At 40.8% G+C, this 20654-nt stretch overlaps 1 long non-coding RNA gene across 2 annotated transcripts in view; it reads right to left on the reverse strand.

The window, feature by feature from the left end:
* Window positions 1-10026: 10026 nt before the first annotated feature.
* LOC132206062 (uncharacterized) overlaps window positions 10027-20654 on the reverse strand; it is a 60278-nt gene continuing 49650 nt past the window's right edge. The window contains exon 3 of one of the 2 annotated variants that reach the window (XR_009442791.1): window positions 10027-10108. This is a non-coding gene — a long non-coding RNA (uncharacterized LOC132206062). Of the gene's footprint in view, window positions 10109-18560; window positions 18580-20654 lie in introns of those variants that run through there. The other variant, XR_009442792.1, reaches the window with a different exon arrangement.

Genomic DNA, 20654 nt, shown 5'->3' on the forward strand with positions numbered 1-20654 from the left:
GATAAGAGTCTCACCAACATAACATATAGGGTCCTGCCCTTGCTGGGATCACTGGTATTATTTCTATTTTAATATTCAGTTATACTATAGCTAATGAGAGCTCCCATTGAATCAAAGATGGTGTACTCCAATCCTCTGCATCTGAGCCTTTAAATGAGCATTATTTTGTATTTTGAATGTAAGCATGATACAAAAACAATACTGCGTTGATAGAGGGATTGAAAAATATCTGCCCGTTGATACAAGCATCATGAATGGTATTGATATCAACCACAACATTAACAGGTTATTACGTATGAAAAAAAATACAGTGGAAATAAACACTATATCAATAAGTATGTTTACTTAAAAATGCAAGATTTTCATGTGTTTTACTTCAAAACCAGAAACTGAACTGGACTGCCACAGATAATGTGGCTACAAGAACAGGTCAGAGACTGGGAATTCTGTGGCAAGCATTTCTTGATCTAACTTTTTAAAGCATGTCCACCATCCACATGCAAAAAATCATGATTGATATGGATTAGGCTGCACTTGCCCACATAAGTGCAGTCCAAGCAACATCCTAAACAAAACAGCTGACTAGATTGGCACACCTTTCACCACCTTACGACTTCATTTCCTTCACCAATGCACAATGGCAGCAATGTTTGTGTCTACATGTTAAACTGCAGCATTCCCCAATACTTTATTAACAGCATGTTTTAGACTTACCACCCTTACCACCTAATAGAACAAGGGCATGCAACTTCCCCCCAAAAGTAATGCACCATCCTGACCTGGAAGTATTTCATCACTCCTGCATTGTCACTGGGTCAAAACCCTGGAAGAACACTGTGGGTGCAGTGGTTCAATAATGCAGTTCGGTGCCACCTTCTCAAGGCCAATTAGGAACATACAATGCAAGCTGGCCAAGCCAATTTTGCCTACATCATGTGAATAAATGTTAAGTTGCTTCATTTTATCATTATTCCTTTATTTTCTTTTTGAATAATGCTTGTGCAGGTCAATTACTGAATATCAAAAACTCCATTAAAAGGTGATATTTCTACACCAGCTCACAGATGTATTTCTCTAAACTTTTGTTTTACTTCTTTGGATTATTTTGAACAGTTATTTTTGTTACCCTTAGCCACCTTCTCAGCTTTATGGATTGTCTCATTTTGCATTATTTTTGTAGCGAGTGATTTCACTGAGCCCTGAGGTAATCCTTGAAGGTTGGGTTAACTCCGTCTCACCTCTTACAGAGAAACTTCAGTGACAGTTTGTACAGTTTCTAACTTTGTTCTTAGATTTTTCTTTATCCTTATACAGCTACTTCACAGTCCACAATTATTCCAGACTGATTCTTTGCTAAAATAGTCCTCATTCTTGAATGACAGGCAGTTCATTTCACTACATTTCTAATCCTGGTATTCATTCTGGTCAACCTCCTCAGCATGACTATACATTCAGTGATAGGACTAGGGTGAAAAGAGACAACTAGGTCATGCAGTCATAAGTTACAACCTCAGGTTTGTCAGCATGAGCTACAAGATCAGTGCCAGTGGCTGAGATACTGGATAGAGAAGGTGTGCCCTCCCCAAATCCCATTTGCCAATCAAATCCAAAACTATCAGAAAATTGCTCCTCAGGATTGAGACTGAGAGGTGGAATATACCCCCCACCCTAAACACCTCCAACTCATATTTCCCACTCTCTGGAAAGAAATGCAAGGGTGTTCCACACCCAGTTTTGTCCTCATGGTCAGTTGAATTTAATGCTCACTTGTACTTCTCAAACAATATCTGGGTAGTCTGACATTTTGATTGTGCTTCATCTTGCTTTCCAAAAATGGGCCAACTCTTGTGTGGCACAATTCCAGTGGTTGCACCCCAGGGCCATTTTCCACGCAGACAGAGAGTGGTTTCACATCAGGAAGGAAAGGAGACAGTTAGGAGCAACCCTCCTGCCTTGGGCAGAGATCAGGAGCAGGTTTCAACAAGGTTGGGTTGAAAGAAGGAAAAGAACACCTCCGCTCAGTTCGCAACAAACAACTGCACCTCCCAGTCGCTAACCATTTCCACTCCCCCTCCCATTCTCTTGATGACATGTCCATCATGGGCCTCCTGCACTGCCACAATGATGCCACCCGAAGGTTGCAGGAACAGCAACTCATATTCCGCCTGGGAACCCTGCAGCCATATGGTATCAATGTGGACTTCACCAGTTTCAAAATCTCCCCTTCCCCTACTGCATCCCTAAACCAGCCCAGTGCATCCCCTCCCCCCACTGCACCACACAACCAGCCCAGCTCTTCCCCCCCCACCCACTGCATCCCAAAACCAGTCCAACCTGTCTCTGCCTCCCTAACCGGTTCTTCCTCTCACCCATCCCTTCCTCCCACCCCAAGCCGCACCCCCAGCTACCTACTAACCTCATCCCACCTCCTTGACCTGTCCGTCTTCCCTGGACTGACCTATCCCCTCCCTACCTCCCCACCTACACCCTCTCCACCTATCTTCTTTACTCTCCATCTTCGGTCCGCCTCCCCCTCTCTCCCTATTTATTCCAGTTCCCTCCCCCCATCCCCCTCTCTGATGAAGGGTCTAGGCCCGAAACGTCAGCTTTTGTGCTCCTGAGATGCTGCTTGGCCTGCTGTGTTCATCCAGCCTCACATTTTATTATCTTGGAATCTCCAGCATCTGCAGTTCCCATTATCTCTCATCAAAGAAAAACTTAGATTTCTTTTGCATTTTTTATGATATCATTCTTTCCAAGGACTTTTGCAGCCAATAATGTCCTTTTGAAGAGCAGTCACTATGATAATGTAGAAAATGAAGGAGTCAATAGTCAACAGCAAGCTCTGACCAAATGTGATAATGGTTAGACAATTTTTTGTTTCAAAGAAGTTGATGAAATGATCAAAGACCCCTCGCACTCTAGTTACACTCTCTTCCATCGAGAAAAAGATATAAAAATTTGTACACATGCATAAAAAGATTCAAGAACAGCTTCTTCCCTGCTGCTGTTAGACTTCTGAGTGGACCTCTCAAATTTCAAATCTACTGTTGACCTTGCTCCCTGTGCACCTTCTCTGCGGCCATAACATTGTATTCTTCATTCTCTTCTATTACCCTAATGCACTTTGTCTGGTACAATCTGTCTGTACTGTGCGCAAAACAAAACTTTTCCCTGTATCTAGGTACATGTGACAAATCAAATCAAAAGGATAGGGTATTATCAGAAAGACATTGGGGATACTGCCTCTACAACTCTTTAAAATGGCACGATTGGAGACAGCAGAGCCTTGGTTTAACATCCAATCTGAAATACAGAACCATTGACAGTGCAGCCCTTGCTCAGCACTGAACTGGAGTGTCAGCCTAGGTTTTTGTCTTTGGACTGACAGACATGAAATTGCAATCTGTTGCCTCAGAGGCACAGTGCCCCAGGGCACCATTGACAGTTATTCTCCAGAGCAATTATTTTGTTCTTCCCATTCCAAGCCCCAGGAGCACTGAAATGAATTGTAGGGCTCGAATGGCATGCTGGATGAGAATAGCGAACCCAGTCTAGACTGGAGGTTGAACTGGAGTCAGATACGCACCACATGGTGTTTGTTGTCCGTATCATCAAGCTCCCATGTCCCAGGAGCATTTGTTTCAATGTCCCTGTCTTCTAGATCAAGTGCAGAAACTTAATTGAACATACAAATTCACGCAAAATTAATTCACATTAACTACGTAAAATCAGCATTGATTAAAAAAATTCGACAATGATTTAAGGGCTCAGGCTTGTTACAACACAGCTCTGGAGCAGATGGGATTTCAACCAGAATGTTCTGGCCAAGAGGTAAGGACAATGCGAGACGCACCAAGAATCCTTCAAGTATTATTTCCGTTCTTCACCAATTATGCACAACACCAGATTAATTTCGAGATAGCAAGAACTGCAGATGCTGGAGTCAGAGACCGCAGTGTGGAGCTGGAGGAACACAGCAGGCCAGGCAGCATCAGAGGAGCAGGAAAATTGCATCAGAAAGCAGGAAACGGGGTCTGAAGAAGGGTCGCGAACCGAAATGACAACTTTCCTGCTCCTCTGATGCTGCCTGGCCTGCTGTGCTCCTTTAGCTCCATACCAAATTAACTTGTTTTGAGAAGCTGAAAACATCCACAAAATGTGAGTTAATCCAGGTGAAACTGTAGATTTGTTAAACATTTTACAGACCATTAAAGGCATTAACTTCTCCCGGAGATCAGATTTCTTCATGCCCCTCTCCATCCGTTCTGCTGACATTTCAGTTTGTGTGCTTCTTCGGTATTTTCCCTCTCATATAATATCATTAAACATATAGAACACAGAAGTGAAATATGATCATCTATCCAACAACGAGATTTTCGCATTTACAACTTTTTAACATATTGATTAAATTACATCAGAAATCCAGATTTACAGGCTAAAGAAATATGCGGACAGAAACCCCTCAACGGTTTAAAAAAAGTGAGATTTTTGAAATGATCCATCATCTTTTTTTAATAAGAAACCCTTTTTACTGACTTGGAGCACTAAGGGTCTTTGTTAAATGCAAGTGATTCTGAATTAAACAGCACTTACCACGTTTTTACAAGTAGATTCTCATTGTAACCTGCCTGACTCCCACTTGGCATTGACTGAGAGCAGCAGGTTGGTCCAGCAGCTCAGAGTCCGCCTCTCTAACAAGCCGAATGGTCCAGCCAGGAACCACCTTGTCCTCTGATTGGATACCTGGGATGTCAATAATCTACCGGCCAATTTCACCTGTCGCATTAAAGACATTCCATTTTATGAATGACTGAGGTGAATTCTACAGTTGAACTTACTGTTGTACTTTGCTTCTGATATATTTTCACGCTCATGTTTTAAGGTGCTGTATGTTTGCTGTATTCAGCGATCTTCCTTAGTTTAAAGCAGATTAACGAATTATTTTAGTGATGGGGGGATAATATCATATACTCTGCACCTTTATGGCACAGCAGAAGGGTGTCTACCTCTGAGCTAGGAGATCTGGCTTCAAGTCTTACCTGGTCCAGAGATGTATAATAATATCTCTGAGCGGGTTGATCAGAAAATGGATTTTTGTCTAAAGGCTCTGCATTTATACAGATGTTTTAAAGACCCGCCGCTGATTGTAGCGTGTGAGATAGCAGAAAGATCGGCATTGCTTAAAATATAGTCACGTAGTGGCAATGTGACTGACTAGCAATCAGCTAGAAATGTGGCAGTCTAGATTAATGATCCAGAAAGAAAACCTCAAATCCTACCACAGCCGTTGGAAAATCTAATTTTGGTCCATTAAATAAATCTGTATTTAAAGAAAACAACAGCTGAGCATGAAACTGGAGAATTGTCCTAAACCCCATCCCAATCTGTGTTAAGAGTGCCCTTTACAAGGAAAAAAAATCTTTTGACTTTACCCAGACAGTTCTGTAAGAATAGCAATTGTTTAATTGATCAATAAAACAGTTACAGGCTTAGTCTGGAAAGATGAGGCTGGTTAGGGAATTTACCAACAATTTCCTGTTTATTGTGAAGGAACATGGAATGAAAAGAGGGATAAAACAGGATAATAGTGCTAAACCTTACAACTCACTGACATGAACCATATGCTTCCCTGTCATGGCAGCAAGACAGAATTAGTAAGGCATGGTTGTGTTAGAAGGTAACATATCATTAATAAATTCAATTCAAAATATTTTAGAAAGATATGCATGATTCTGGAACAATTAGTTATCCCCAAGTTGTAGCATTAGGTTTTGTGCGAGTTGAGCACTGTTCTATTTCATCAGCTTTGCTTTTGTGTAATTTTACTTCTAATAATTTAACAGGTATTCTTAGCCTGAAGTGTCCTGCATTGTAATGTGGCATTTAATGCAACTAGTAAAGAGGTATGTGCAGAAAATATGTTGAGTTTATTTAACCTTGAGACACATCAATATCATCCACTTCTTTCAAAGACGTAAAGTTTTGAATCATAGAAAGAAAGTTCTGTCCATTGAAACAATTGTTTGTTGTGAATGTCAGTGTTGGAAATATACTCAGAATGTGACAAGGGGTCTCCCTCACTCCACTCAGTTCTGTAGTGGAGATATGGGGTCACAGTCAAAAACACACTCATTAAGTCAATGGACCACTGTGCTATGTATGCTGCTATACATGACCAGGTTCCCTCATTAAATTCCAATTGCAATTTGATAAGTGAAGCTTGCAATACACATCTCAACTAGGTCAGCAACAGCTGCAGTCAACAACATCTTCTTACACACTAATAATATTGTCTATCAAACATATGCTCAAGGGAGAGCTGGAGTCTTCTGTTCTGTTGAAATCACATTTCATTTACCAGGCTGTCTCTCCCTGCGTTCTCTCGGATTTACAGTACCCCATCCAGAAAAGCAGCTTTGTATCATATTTCCACAATTTTCTGCAAATCAGATCAAGAGAACAATTTTACCTAATCCTTCAGCCCAGTAAGGAGGACAGATTTTATCTCATGACTTTTGGCTTCTTTTGAACAGGGTGGCCTTTAAGAATTAAAAATGAAACCATGGTGTAAAATTCCTAGGGATGATAATGAGAGGATCCATACTGACTTAACAGTTTCTTTAGCAATTTCAAATGCCAAATGTCCTAGGAGCTATCTGAGTTTTATTGGAGCATTTATCTTTAGACAGCGAATCAGGGATAATTTTTATTAAGAATCTTTGTTTTATGTGGGTCAAAACCGGACCAGTAAAGTGCATCTATCTGATTGGACACCACAATAGAATCAATGATTCAGTTATTGTGTGCATGTGGTTTTGTGGATATATAGCTCTGGAGACAGTGACAAGAAGATTCATTTGTGGAGCTGAGTTTTATACAATTGAAAGGTTGCTGTTAAAAACCAGCAGGTTGTGCATTTTTTAATGTTCACTCTTTCTCCTTTTTCGAATGAATTCAGATCATTCATCCCATATTCCTTCAGTAAAGTGTTTCCCAAAGCCAGCCTTCCCTGTTCTTCACATTCCTGCCAAGTCAGTATTGCATCCAGCTGACCCCCTGCCCTGACCCTGAGGCATTTCATACAGTCTCATTCTTCAGTGCAAAGCACATTTCAAAGTTACCACTGGAAGCAATGTGAACTGCGAGGAGACTTCAAGGGGACATAGATAAATGGTGGAATGGATAGATACATGTCAAATGAAATTTAATACAGAAATGTGAAATGGTACACTTTAGTAGAAAGAATGAAGGGAGGAAATATAAAACAAAAGGCACAATTCTACAGGAGGTGAAAGAACTGAAGGATATACATGCACAATCATTGCATGTGCAAGATAGGTTGAGAAAGGCAAAAGGAATCTATGCTTTTTATAAATGGGGGCATAGAATACTTAAGCAAAGACATGAAAAATAATTCATCATAAAACTCTGTTGTTCAGCCACAACAAGAGTATTGTGTTCCACACTGTAGGTAGAATGGGTAAGGTTCAAGAGACAGTGCTTTTGAGAATATTTTCAGGTATGAGGGATTTCAATGTCATGGAGAGATTCCAAAAGTGGGATTACTGTTCTTAGAGAAGAGAAGGTTAAGAGGAGATTTCAAAATCATGAGGGATCTAGACAGAGTAGATCAGGAGAAACCATCCCTTTTGATGGAATGGAAGACTCTGATTTAAAGTGATTGGGAGATGTTCTGAAGGCAACATGATGAAATTTTTTTCAGTGAGTAGTTAGCATCTGATTTGCACTGTGTGAGAGGGTGGTGCAAGCAGGTATAAGGAGTGAGACTAGTTGTGAAGCTTCTGCAGGAAACTACCAAGGACACAACAAGACAGCCGGCCACTTACTATGCTGTAATAGGCCTGTGAATGGATATCTTTAAAGTTGCTCTATATTTAAATATAATTTTATGTTGCCCTGTCCTGCTGAGGGTGCCTGCTATTGATCTGATATCATTTTCTTGATTAAACTATCTCAAAGTCTTTATTATTGAAATCAATTGACGTCAAATCATTCATTCACAGTGACAGTTTCTCTGTTTGCTTTCCTTTTGTTCTATGAACCAGTTTCTGTATTAATACTTTAAGTTCTTTTTAATAATATTTAAACCATTTTTTTCCAATTACTCCCCCAATTCTCCTGAAGATATTGATTCACTAGATTATGGTTCCATAAGCTCTGGCTTTCAATTGAACACAGTTTCTGAAGTGCTGTTTCTTCCAGGGTTTGCTTGACCCAAATGTTGTCTGTCACAGCTTGATAGGATGTAGTTGCTTGATCCCTAACTGCAGCTCAGGTACAGGGCTTGCTGATCTGGTCCCTATTGAACATTCATACGCATTTATTTTTCAGCAGGGACCGATCAATAGTGATTGGCAGTGAGGACTGGAGCTTTATTGACCCTAGATATGCATTCCTTCTTCTTTAACTCAGAACCAATACGCGCCCAATTAGTGGATTAGCAAAGCTGAGATAATTTGAGGCTTTGAGGTTGGAATGAATAATTCTTACACCAAGTGGTGCCTTTACCCACTAATCCCTCAAGTGAACTAATCTCAACATTCTCCCCAAATCTGTTTCCTCAGTTACAGCTTTCTTTGATCAATCTTTCACCTTCAGATGACAGGGAGAAAATTGAAGGGGCTAATCTTAAATATATATTGTATGTGACATATTCTTGATTATGTTACATTAGGAACATGTTTGGACCTAAAGTTGGGGAAGAGGGCTCTTTATCCAATTTTTCACATCAACCTGCTATTACACACCTCTGGAACAGGTGGGACTTGAACCTAGTCCTCATGGCCCAGGGATAGGGATACTATCACTGCATCATAAGAGGGCCAGAGGGCTCTTTCATATATAGGGTTTGGTATAAATCTCGTCCGTTAATTAAATTGCTCTGAATTGGCAAATTCTACAAGGTTACAACCAAGCCACTAGATGGAGTACATTGTGATGATGTGGAGGCACTGATGTTGGACTGGGGTGGGCAAGGTCAAAAAACCACACAACACCAGGTTACAGCCAACAGGTTTATGGGAAGACTCAAGCTTTCGGAGTCTCTCTCCTCCTTCAGATGCCACTGGGGGAGGTGGCATCAGATGCAGAATTTATAAGCAAAAGATCAAAGGCTCATAGAACTGATGCGAACATATTAAAGAAACCTTAGATGACTGTTAAATCTTTAATCAGTTAATCATTTGGAAAGGATTAATGTGCAAAACCCAGAATTTCTTTCAAGTCACTGCCCCAAGACAACTAAAGGTTTTATCTATATACCAGAGGTGACATCTCAGGTCAGATAATGCATTTCAGGTATGAGGCCTTGTTTAGTATCTGGCTCTGTATTACTTAGAGTCAGACTGGTTTTATTTCCAAAGTAGGAATTTATAAAATGCCATATTGACTGTCTACAAATTGTGTGCTTTTTGAACAAAACGGAATGTATCTGCAATTACATATCTGCATCACCTTGTGATGGTAGATGATGCAGTAGAAAAGCACGCGATGGCTGACAGTCAAACCATGATATCTTAGAACTCACAGCTATGGTTGTTGCCAAGATGAGTTTTGTGTGAATTCCTGTGTACAATCCAGTGATGCAGAGGTACATTGTTCATGATAAGTAGCCTACTCCTATTAACCATGTGATTTCAGTTTAGTTTTTTTAAGGAAGACCACATCTCATTTTGAACATGAATAATAAGAGTCATGGAATGTCTCAGCTCCATTATAAAAAATTAAAATGACATCAAGGAAGGAATACAAGTATTCTGATCAATGTTATATGTACCTTGCCTTTAGAACAGTTCACCTTTGGAGGACTCCACGTGCTGAGTGTATACAGTGTTGTGACTCTGCCTGCCAGGTAGTTCACCAGGAAAACAAAGTGTAGAGCTGGGTGAACACAGCAGGCCAAGCAGCATCATTGGAGCAGGAAAGCTGACCTTTTGGGCCTAGACCCTTCCAGCTTTCCTGCTCCTGTGATTTTGCTTGGCCTGCTGTGTTCATCCAGCTCTACACCTTGTTATCTCAGATTCTCCAGCATCTGCAGTTCCTACGATCTCTCAGTTCACCAGGAAGACTGCTCAGGGCTTTCAAGCTGCCGAAAGAAATCATTTGGCTGCTGTAACGTCTGCTAATAACTTGTAATGTGTTTTACTGTTTGAAAAAAGCTAACCGGAGGAGTTAGAAATGCCTGATAACCAAGTGATTATTAGAATATTATAATTAAAATGACATGATGAACAGTGGTGGGAAACATCATGCTAATGAGGCCTACTGTACTTGAATAGTCAGCAAAGAAGTTCAACTACAGGCGAAATACTGCCTGAAACTATCCTAAAGTCTTTATTCATTACAGTGTCAGGAAGTGTTGTAGACACAGCTTAAAAGTAACTGTGGATGCTGGAAATCAGAAACAAAAACATAAATTGCTGGAAAAACTCAGAAGGTCTGGCAGCCTCTGTGGAAACAAAGCAGAGTTAATGGTTTAGGTCCAGTGACCCTTCTTCAGAACTGATTGTAGCTCGGAAAATGTTGGCATGCATGCTGAAGATGAGATTGGCAGGAAGGGGGGAAGTAAATGATAGGTGGAGATTGAGCCCAGAAAGAGAGAGAGAACAGCAGTTGGCAGACAAAAGAATGGGTAAAGGCCAGCTTGGGGGAATCAATATCTGCTAATGGGCACTATTAGTAGCTGACAATGGATTGTGTGTGTCAGCAGCCCATGTGATGTCAAGGCCTGGTGTGTGGGGTGTGTTGGGATAACGACATGGGAGAAGGTGCTCATACCATTAAATTATTGAACAGAGTGGGGCATTAGTGGGTAAAGGCAGAGTGGGGGCAGAAGTGAGTGGACAGATGGAGATGGAGCCCGGAGATGGAGAAAGAGGGGTTGGCGGCAAAGGTATTGTTGATAATAAACCAGGGAAGAATCTAGCTTCTCTTTTTCTCTGGCTTACTGTCAACAATCCCTTTGTCTGTCTACTCCTTTCTCTCCCTCTCTTTCTCTCTCTCTCATTCTCTAGTCTCTGCCTCCACCTATCCTCTTACTCCTTTCACTCCTGACACCCATCAGCATAAATACTACTTTTCCTCTAGCTGCTTCTAGTTCTGGAGAAGGGTTACTGGACTCAAAACATTAACTTTGTTTTCTATCCACAGATGCTGCCAGACCTGATGAGTTTCTCAAGGAAAAAGAAAAGTTGGATTGTTATTACAGAAGGTTATGAAGGACATAATATATTGGACCATCAGAAGGCTAAAACTTTGAATGAATTAGAAAAACCAGAAGCTTCAAAATGAGCTGGAAGCTCTCAAGAAACAAAACTAAGTGCCAAGAAGGTGTGAACCATTCGAAATCTCTTGAAGGATGAAAACAATCAGTGGCTAATCTGGAATAAGCCTCGGATATAAAGCGTCATGATAAGTTAAATCTGAACAGCAACTACAGTCCATGAAAATTTTTTTAAAAACTTAACATAAAAAGGAATAACAAACAACATCACTGACTGTGAAAATCTATTGGCATCATGAAAGCTGGACATACCAGTAAATCTTCTATATGCTACAGAAACTTCTAAGTTCACTTGTTATTATAAAGAATTAAATTTATTTTGGAATCGGGGGGGAAGCTTGTTGAAGGTGGACATTGTCTTTAAGAGTATGCTTTGTGTTTACAATGATACAACTCTGACTGGAGGGTTTGAGCTACAGGAAGAGGCTGAATAGGCTGGGGATATTTTCCCTGGACCATCAGAGGCTGGGGGCAGTGGTGGGGGTGGGGTGGACCTTATAGAAGTTGATAAAATCATGAGGGGCATGGCTAGGGTGAGTAGTCAAGGTCTTTTTCCCAGGGTAGGGGAGTCCAATGCTAGAGAGCAGAGTTTTAAGGTAAGAGGGATAAGATTTAAAAAGGGCCAAAGGGGAAACTTTTTCACACAGATGGTGGTGCGTGTATGGAATGACCTGCCTGAGAAAGTGGTGGAGGCTGGTACAGTGACAACATTTAGCAGGCATCTGGATGGGTATATGAATGGGAAGGCTTTAGAGGGATATGGGCCAAATGCTGGCAAATGGGACTAGATTAATTTAGGATATTTAGTCAGCATGGATGATTTGGACCAAAGGGTCTGTTTCCATGCTGTACAGCTCTATAACTCTATGAGTTGAAACCACAATCAAATCAGCCACAGCCTTATCTAATGTTGGGGCTGGAAGGCCTACTCTTCCTCGTCATTTGTATGCTCATAAAGTTTGGAAAGGCCTATCTGTAATGTTTTTAAGTAATTGATATGGCTGGATCTTGAAGACAAGATACTGGGCTATGAAAAATAATTACAACTTATGTTCAGTTTTTTGTGGGGCAATAAAAACAAGTAAGATTTGTAGGAATGAAAATCTCCTATTGCTTTACTTCCTATCAACCTAGACAGGTCAGCAGCACTTTGAACGTTAAGGAACATTTCAGCTTCAGAGAGCCCAGCCAAGGCAGAAACTGTGGAATAGACACACTGGGCTCTTCTTCCAAATCCTATTACCAAAGTAGATTCGTGTTAGATAAGGAATTAAGGGAAGTTGAGCCTAGATGGACATCTAATGGACACCAAGCTCAGCTCTGGATGACAGAGGAGGTACTCCTTTTCTTATGCTCCCCTCTCCTTGCTGGTTTGATTACTGTCCTGATTTATGGATGGAGCAGACCTCAAACCCCAGCCAAAAGCAACCTTTATCCAAAAAAAACCTGAAATAACTGCGGATACTGTAAATCAGGAACAAAAACAAAGTTTCTGGAAAAGCTCAGCATGCCTGGCAGCCTCTGTGAAGGGGAAAAACAGAGTTAATGTTTTGGGTCCAGTGGCCCTTCGTCAGAACTGGGCCTGAAACATTAACTCTGTATTTTCCTTCGCGGATGCTGCCAGACATGCTGAACATTGACCCAACCTTTTCTTATTCAGTCATGGGATGTAGATATCACTGGTAGGACCAGCATTTATTGCCCAGAGGGCAGTTAAGAGTCAACCACATAGCTGTGGGTCTGGAGTCACATATAGGCCAGATCAGGTAAGGATGGCAGATTTCCTTCCCTGAAAGGCAGTGGTGAACCAGATGGGATCTTCCTGACAATCAGCAATGGATTCAGAGTCATCATTAGACTCTTAATTCCAAATTATTACTGAATTCAAATTCCAGCATCTGTCATGGCAGGATTTGAGCTCAGGTCCCCAGAATATTACCTGGGTCTATAGATTATCTATTAATCTATACTAGGCCATTGCCTACCCTGTCTGCTGAATGGCTTACTTCTACTCCTAATTTGTATGCTCATAAGATTTGGAAAGGCCTATTTGTAATGCAGCCAGCTAATTACCCACCAGAGAATAGCTGAATGAGCATATAGTTTGAGCCTCCTGAACAGTATTAAAGCAGACTTCTCAACTCTTGTACGTATGGACTTTAAACAATAGAAGATCTGGATAATTGTCCTATATAAGGTCATATTTTACTTAAGTCTGGCAGAACATGGGGTGTTTACCTATTCATCTCCAGGATTTACAATCAGTGCTGGAGGATACAGTACATCAGATCCAAGATAATGTAAAACTGAGCTGTAGGGTGATAATTGTGTAGATCCATTCCACGCTTCCCATTGCCGCCATGCCAGAAATGATTGCTGCTCATCTGCATGCCAAGTGCAAAATACTTTTTGTTGTCAATAACTGCTTGGCAAAGGCAACTGAGATAAAAGGGCCTTCTAGAAAACAGTTACTACATGCCTGGTTCAAAGTAAATAAACAATTAAAGATCCCCTGTCAAGCACTTCACAATAATCAAATGCTAAGAATATCACCCAAAGTGTTATAGTGTGCATATCGTCCAGAGCTGAGCCAGGTGAGGGGTAGGGATTCGCATTGATGGATTGAAGTGAGGGATGAAATCTTTCCGGCTCCCTGCTCCTGGCCATGATCCAATGTCTATGTCGGCATGCCAAGTGTGAGGACAGGATCAGATTTACCTGCAAAGCTCTTCCCTCAGTAGTCAAGCAGCCAGCTAATATTCAGCTGCCATTACAGTGGGCAGGAGGTCGCTGATTTTGGCCTCTTTCCTGAGCAAGGGCCTGGTCCAATTGCTCACTATCTGATGAAACATGCTGGGAAAGATGCCATTTTAAATGTTTAAAGTCTCCTTTGCAGCTCTTAGCAATGTGAAGGTTTCAATACTTGTTTATGATGTTATCCTGAAATTATGTCCAATCACACTTCCGGCAAAAAGTCCCAGACGTGGCCTGGGGTAGTAGGCTGAATGATACACATCTGATTTTCCATTCCTGCTTGCCAAGGTTGTATAGACAAAAGCTTGCCAGCAAAAATGGCCCAGATGGCCTGGCTTCATTCGTGAAGAGCAGCCACTCGAGCGAGATGCCTAAAGACAGTCTCTACTCTGACCTTTGTGTGACGGGAGTGGGATTGAAATTGGAGGAGACATTTCCATGTCTCTTGATCATGCTACATTCAGAGGAACCCATGGCAGAACTGGCAGACCGTTCAAACTGCATAGTTTTAATCAGACACTGCTCCCTGTGAGAGATGTCTATAAACAAGTGCTGTGTTTATGTGCTAACAGATTTTTCACATACTTGCTTTCCCCTTTGTTTCTAAATAAAGCTGGACTCCTTTACATATCAACTCACTTATCCTTGTCTGTTGACTCTGGCAACCTTGAGCCCAATTCGGTGAGACAGCCAGTGTCCCACATACTTTCCCTCCCTCCTTCTGCCAATTTTCTATCTACCTTTCCTGAAGTCAGTGCCACTTCCAACGGCTCAAGTTCCACAGGTGCCTCCTATTCCTACTCTGCCACTCTGAATGTGGAGGCCTCAGTTTTCCATTGCCAGGTACCTTTTGTTGTGACATAAATTGGGCAAGACAGTTGCTGAAATTGGACAGGGATTCATTTGAAAGTGGCTCTTCTCAGTCCTTACCAAGTGTCCGTGATTGTAAATACATCAGGCTTCAAAAAGTTGATGCTTTTCTTATCTATTAATTTTGAGGGAGTTTCTCAAAGTTTCCTTGCTAGTTTCCATAAAGCTTTGTAGCAATTTTTATTACATTTTTGTTTCCTGTTTATTTATTGACACTAATGGGTTCTCCAATGGGAGTCATTTTTATCTGATATGTTTGGCTTAATGAGAAGATTCCAATGTTCACCCAGTAGTACCCAGTATGACCATATCCACCAACTGGAGTGCATATGCCACAGCTTAAGAGATGATTAGTACATGACACAATTCCTTATGCCCCCTAAAAAACAGAAACAAAGCCATGAGTAGTATATGAATGACAGCATGGTTGGGCTTGTCTGTAATGTATGGTGGGTGAGTGAATTGGCAGTCTATTCTATATCTCTCCCAGTGTATCAGTTTTTAAAATTTCTACCTGGGACGCTGACATGGATTGCATTTATTTGGCCTCAGAGAGTCATAGATTCATGCAACGCAGAAACAGATCCTTCCAACAACCAGTCCATTGCTGAACATAATCCCAAACTAAACTACCTGCTGTTGGCTCATATCCCTCCAAAAATTTCTTATTCATGTAATTATCCAAGTGTTTTTTGAAATTTGTAACTGCCTGCATCCACCACTTCCTCAGAAAGTTCATTCCACAGACGAACCAAGCTCTGCATAAAAAATTTGCCCCTCACGTCTTTTCTAAATCTCTCTCCTTTCATCTTAAAAATACACACCACAGTCTTGAAATTTCCCATCCTGGGAAAAAGACACTCTACCATTAATCTTACATATGTCCCTCATGATTTTATAAATCTCTGTAAGGTTATCTCTCAATCTCATACATGTCAGTGAAAGAAGTCCTGGCCTCTCCGGCCTTTCTTTATTGTTCAAAGCTATGGAATAAGCTGTTGCATTCTGGGCACCAGACTTGAGAAAGGATTCACAATAGCAGTTCCAGGGATGAGAATCACTTTTAGACTGGAGGAACTGGGGTTGTTCAGCTCAGAAAAGAGAAGATCTGATAGGGGTGTTCAAAATTCTGAGGGGTCTGGATAGAATCAAAATTAAGTTGAGAATTTTTTAAATAGCTGGATCATTCAGGACTTAAAATGTGAATTTAATTCAACACAGAAATGGAAGTTTGGAACTCTCACAACTGCTAATTCATATTAAATAAATTATAAAATTAAATCTAAGATTTTTGTCATCTGAAGGTCTTAAGAAATATGGGGGCAAATGGTTGGTTGATGGAGTTATGTCACAGAACAGTCATATTCTGATAGAACAGCGGAACACACTGAAGAGGCCCAAATGGCCTAAAGCTGTTCCCACATTTCTGAATAGACTGCCACAGTGCCTGAGAGAATAAGGTTGTTATGCTTAACTGGTTATGTATGATTAAAACCTGGTCTGTGGGCCAAACAACTATTCAATTAATCTTTTGATATCCTAAAAATGATTCTATACCATATCCAAGAACAATTTGCCTTGGAAAAATAGCATCATAACTCTGTGTTTTTCAATATAACGGAAAATTCTCTCCTACAGTTAGTTTTTCAAGGATAGTTGCAAAGGAACATTAGACCAGGAAGTTCTCTTGTTTAATCCCTGATTAATTAGCAGATGTTAGCCAGGAAAGGAATTGGAAACAATTCAACTTGACTCAAACTGGTTGTTTTGCAGTTTGGTGGCTCAATGGTTAGCACGGCTGCCTCACAGTGTCAGGGACCTGAGTTTGATTCCATCCTCAGGCAGATATCTGTGTGGAGTTTGCACATTCTCCCCGTGTCTGCATGGGTTTCCTCCAGGTGCTCTGGTTTCTTCCCACAGACCAAAGATGTGCAGATTAGGTAGATTGACCATGCTAAATTGCCCATTGAGTTCAGAGATGTGTAGATGAGGTGGATTATGCGGGATGGATTTGGGTGAGATGCTTTGAGGGTTGGTGTGGTCTTATTGGGCTGAAGGGCCAGGTTTTACATTGTAGGGATTCTATGATGATTAAATATTTTTAAAAATCTAAAAACTCACCTCCAAAGGTTAGACAATCATCCTGCTTCCTGGAGATAACGTAACTATTGTCAACAATATCAAAAGACTGGAAGCCTCACATTAGGTTTCCTTAAAATGGTTGACCCTGGCTGGTCTGATTTCCCTGGCCTTGGGAAATCTGACAACTCAAATGAAGAGAGAACAATGCAGAGAGAAAACAAAGGACTTTATAGCATTGCTTGAGACTGGGAAGAGAGAGAGTACCATCCAAACCCACTATATGTCATCCCCTAAGAAACCATCAGACCTCCAGCTGAGAATCAGATACTTTGCAGAAGAATCATTGACCACTCCACGGATGTTCAGAAGATGTTTCCACTCTTGGGAAATTGCAATCTGGGGGACATGTTTACACAGTAAGAGAACACTTCCGATGATACAAAGGAATTTCTTCTTCCAGAGTGTAGTGAATGTGTGGAATCCTCTATGCCAGAAAGTTGTGGAAACTGGATCTCTGTTAGTGCTTAAAGAAGAGGTGGGTAGAGTTTTGAAATATCAAAGAGTTAAAGACTGTGCTGAATGACACACACTTTCTGTGTAGCCCTACAATTTATATTGTCTTTAAAAAATTATCTGATTCTTGTTTGAAAGCCAGAATTGAATCTGCCTCCCAAGCTTTCCAAATCCTAATCACTCATTGTGGAAAAATGCATTTCCCCATGCTGCCTCTGGTTCTTTTTCCAGTCTCTATAAAACAATGTCCTTTGGTTCCTGAACATCCTTCCAATTTTTGCTATTTACTCTGTCTCGATCTTTCATGATTTTGAACACCTATTACAATTCTACTCTCAACTCTCTCACATCCAAGGAGCTCCACCTCAGCTGCCCATTTAACTAAAGCCTTACAACAACTTAACACCTTAAACACATGGTCAGGAACTTGAATATGTTGTGTGAAAGTGTGGTAGAAGCAGATACACCATGCCTTTTAAGCAAAAAAATTGTACAGCTTTAGGGAAACTTCAGGTGAGTCCTACTAATAGAAATGTATGAGGTTTCTCCTGAGCACTAACCATTCTCAACTACAAGCAGAACAGTCTCTGATGCCAGGAGCAGGATAAAACCTTTCAAACGAGAATGACAGTATGAAATCTGGTTGTGTAATGTTGCCTATTTATATTGCTATCAAAGAAGTGTTGGTGCTATGATTGGAATGGGTGTATTATTAAATCTCTGCAATAATTTCATGATATTCTCAGATATAGAAACAGTCCATGTCCAAATGAAACAAGATCTGGACAATATCCAGCTTGGCTTGACAATAGCAAGTAACATTCATGCTGTACAAATGCGAGGCAATGCCCATCTCCAGTAAGAGATAAGTTAACCATGATATTCAGTAGCATTACCATCACCAAATCCCCCACTATCAATATCCTGGGGATCACCATTGACTAGGAACTCAACTGGACTCACCATTGAAATTCAGTGGCTACAAGAGCAGATCAGAGGGTAGGAATACGGGAGTTAGTAACTCACCTTCTAATTCCCCAAAGCCTGTCCACCATCTGTAACATAAATGTTAGGAGTATGATGAGATACTTTCCACTTGTCTGGATGAATGTAGCTCCAACCACATTCAAGAAGCTTGACACATCCAAAACAAAGCAGCCCATTTGAATAGCACTACATTCACCTTTTTGAACACGTGCACACATGCACACATACACACACACTTTATGTCTTTTGTCCAGTCTACTTCAGAGTTTTTGGCAGTAATATTGACAGGAACATGTCAATTGAACTTGGAGGTAGAGTTTTAGTCAAGAAATGGCAACTTGAAAATCAGCCTGGATTTTTGCTTCCAAGGCATTTAGCTTCAGATAATTTCATAGCTCAGTGCACATACCCTAGGGAGTAGCATGAATGCATGAATTTCATCCTGAGGGCTGGAGTGGGATGGAACTGGGCCCATCTCCAGACCAGAGGTGGCCTCACAGACTGTCAAATGCCAAGGTGGTCTGTTTGAAAGGCCTACCTCTGTTTACTAGGACTTCATCCCAGTTACTTTGTGAATCATTATGCTCTCCAATGCTCACCCATCACTCCCATTTAAATCCCCCTCAAGTAGGCCCCATAGTCCCTTGTACTTTCCACTGATGTCTACACACACACACGCACACATTCACACACACTCATACTCACACACACTCACACTCACACACACTCACACACACACACACACTCACACCTATTCATAAAGTGTACGATCTGCACAGACCCAATAAACAATATATTAAAAATGGCTCAGTGGAACTGCTTCAAAACAACTATTTCTAATTATCTTTAAAAATGAGCTGCCGCTACAGCAACCCTGTAAAAGTGCCAAATAACCACATCGGCAAGGTATCAGTAACAGAAGCTATTAGAAGTTGATATTTTCTTATCTTCTGAAAGTCCATAACTGAACCATTAACAAAATAAACCTAGGAATGAAAGCTTGTAAAGCTGTCACTCAAACAATGATTTCACTTCAGGGCACCTGGTCAACAAGGTGGAAGTTTTCCTGCGAGTTAGGACTCCTAGCCAAGCATCATTAGGCATGTTTGAGTGAGATCCCAAACTCTTATAAAAGCTCTCCTCTGTTCAAACAGCTGCACAAAAAATGTTTGACTGACAGCTTTACACACATTTTTATCTCTTCGAACTATTTTTTCACAGCTATGTTTATTTGTGCTGCAGCAATACTGGGATCATTTCTTATGCATGCAGAGTGTCAGTCTCAGTGTCAATGTCAGAGTGTCAACTGTTGCTTTACAATTGACATAGAAACAATTTTCAAGCTATTATATCCAATTTACCTAATATTTATCAACTACATTCTCAGTGAAATATACTCTTATTAATTTGGTTAATATTGAAGAGATATGTGAGTTGGTGAGGTGTTTGATCCTTCTCTGGACATAGCACTTTTGTTTCTTCAGATGTTCCTTAAGGAAGGAATCCCAGGATTTTGACCCAGTGATTGTTGAGTGAACAGGGAAATAGTACAAGCTTCCAGCGTACTTTCACTTGTGGGAGGTGATGGCCTTTTGGGATTATCACTGGCTTGTTGAATCAGAGACACAGGTATTGTTCTGGTGACCCAGGTTCAAATATGGTTGATGGTGGAATTTGAGTTCAATAAAAATCTGGAATTAATAGTCTGGTGATGGCTGTGAACCATTACTGATTGTTAGAAGAACACATCTGGTTTGCTAATGCCCTTTAAAGAAAGAAACTGCCATCCTTTCCTCATCTGGCCAATATGTGACTCCAGACCCACAGAACCATGGTTCACTCTTAACTGCCCTCTGGGCAATTAGGGATGGGCAATAAATGCAAGCCTGTTCTCACACCCTGTAAATGAATAATAAAAACTTGTCTCAATGTTATTTTTCAGTGCAAGTGAAATCATAAAATGTGTCATGCTATTAGCAAACTTTAGTGTTTTTAAGTCACTTTTACGGCAGAATTGAATCAGTTTCCTCCAATGCCTTTGAAACAGAAACATCAATTCTGTCTGACACTTAACTTCATTGTTCGGCTTTTCATCAAGCTCAACTGTGCATGTTTTCTTCTCTGTGTATTTTATTAACTTAGC

Source organism: Stegostoma tigrinum, chromosome 30, assembly GCF_030684315.1.
Source record: "Stegostoma tigrinum isolate sSteTig4 chromosome 30, sSteTig4.hap1, whole genome shotgun sequence".
In the NCBI taxonomy this organism is placed as follows: Eukaryota; Metazoa; Chordata; class Chondrichthyes; order Orectolobiformes; family Stegostomatidae; genus Stegostoma; species Stegostoma tigrinum.